At 46.8% G+C, this 1,724-nt stretch overlaps 1 protein-coding gene across 1 annotated transcript in view; it reads right to left on the bottom strand.

Annotated features, from left to right (window-relative positions):
• TNRC6A (trinucleotide repeat containing 6A) overlaps positions 1-1,724 on the bottom strand; it is a gene marked incomplete at its 3' end in the record, with an annotated part of 59,056 nt that overhangs the window by 17,825 nt on the left and 39,507 nt on the right. The gene's annotated exons all lie outside the window — the stretch shown is intronic.

Below are 1,724 nucleotides of genomic sequence, written 5' to 3'. Positions count from 1 at the left end.
TGGGAGGGTGGAGGGACAGCGCAGGAGGGGAAGACCCTCTATGAGATGGATTGATTCGGTGACTGGGGTAATCGGGATGGGTGTGTCAGAGGCGGTGTGGTTGGCGTGGGATAGAGCAGGGTTTAGAGCTGTTGTGCATAGGGTCACTATGAGTCGGAAACGACTCGATGGCACATAACAACAACAGTATAAATTGTGGCTAACCTTGAGGAAAATGGGAATCTTGGAACACTTGATTGTGCTTATACAAAACCTATACTTGGACCAAGAAGCAGTCCTCAGAACAGAGTGAGGAAACACCGCATGTTTCAAAATCAGGAAAAGAGTGCATCAGGGATGCATCCTGTCTCCATACTATTTCAATCTGTATGCAGAACAGATCATTCGGAAAGCAGGGCTTTATGAGGAGAAGTGTGACATCAGCATTGGAGGAAGACTCAGCAGCCTACGATATGCAGATGACACAAACTTGCTTGCTGAAACTGAAGACCTGGAGCACTTGCTGCAGAAGATCAAGGACTAGAGTCTCCAATATGGATTGAAGCTCAACAAGAAGACACATCACCACTGGGCCATTGGCAGCACCATATTAGATGGAGAAGAGACTGAGGTTGTTAGCAATTACAGCTTGCTCAGATCCACAATCAACACTCTTAGCACCAGCAGTCAGGAAATCCAAAGACGAATTGCATTGGGAAAATCTGCTCTCATGGACCTCTCCAGAGTACTGAAAAGCAACGATGTCAGTTCAGATACAAAGGTGCGCCTAATCCAGGCCCCGGTCTTCTCAGTTACTTGTTATGCTTTAGAGTTGGACAATGACTAAGGATGACAGAAGAATGATAGATGCCTTAGAGTTGTGGTGCTGAAGGGTCTTGAACATACCATGGACTGCCAAGAACACAAATAAGTCTGTCTTGGAGAGGGTGAAATCAAGTCTCCTTGGAGGCTAGGATTTTGAAGCTGTCTCTCTTACTTTGGCCCTGAGAGATCTGACCAGGAGAGATCGGTCCTTGGAGAAGGACATCATGCTTGAAAGGATGGATGGACAGCACAGGAGTGGGGGGACCCAGATGAGATGGACTGATGCAGTAACTGGGGCAATGGGGGTTGGTGTATTGGAATTAGTGAGACTGGGTCAGAACAGGGAAGTGTTCAGAGCTGCTGTACATAGGGTCGCTGTATATCATAGGTGACTAAATGGCACATAACATACTATGACAGGTTTGGAAGCAGGAGTGGCATCCACGTCCTAAATAACATGCCTTCAAAACCTCCATGAATTTTTATGATAGATGTCATTAGTTGTGGAGGGGTGTCAAGCCTTTTGTTCATGGGGTCGCTATGAGTTGTGCTTGACTCAAACACAATCAACAACAGTATACAATACTTGAGATTCAGATTAGGTGACGTCTTCTGAATCTACCAGCAATGGTAGAGATCCACTCTTTTTTACCCCCCCCCCCCCAGGAAATCAGACAGGAGCAAATAGGATGTTGCAAGGCCTGTTTACAGGGAGAGGTTAATCACGTATCATGGTGCTCCAATCATCATGTTATCTCTGTTCTTCAGGAGGAGAAACAGGTAAGGATTAACCTTACTGCCGTTTGAGATGTCCACTCTTGACGGAAAGGAGGACTAAAGGGTGCGGTTCTCCCTGATGCCGCCTCTAGTCTTTGAGTGTAAGGCAGTGCTGGGTGGACCTGGAGGAGGGAGAACAGAGT

Source organism: Elephantulus edwardii, unplaced genomic scaffold, assembly GCF_000299155.1.
Source record: "Elephantulus edwardii isolate Elephantulus edwardi_28Jun2011 unplaced genomic scaffold, EleEdw1.0 scaffold00361, whole genome shotgun sequence".
Taxonomy (NCBI): domain Eukaryota; kingdom Metazoa; phylum Chordata; class Mammalia; order Macroscelidea; family Macroscelididae; genus Elephantulus; species Elephantulus edwardii.
Note: the sequence above shows the minus strand (reverse complement) of the source record. Positions and strands in the feature narration are given on the sequence as shown.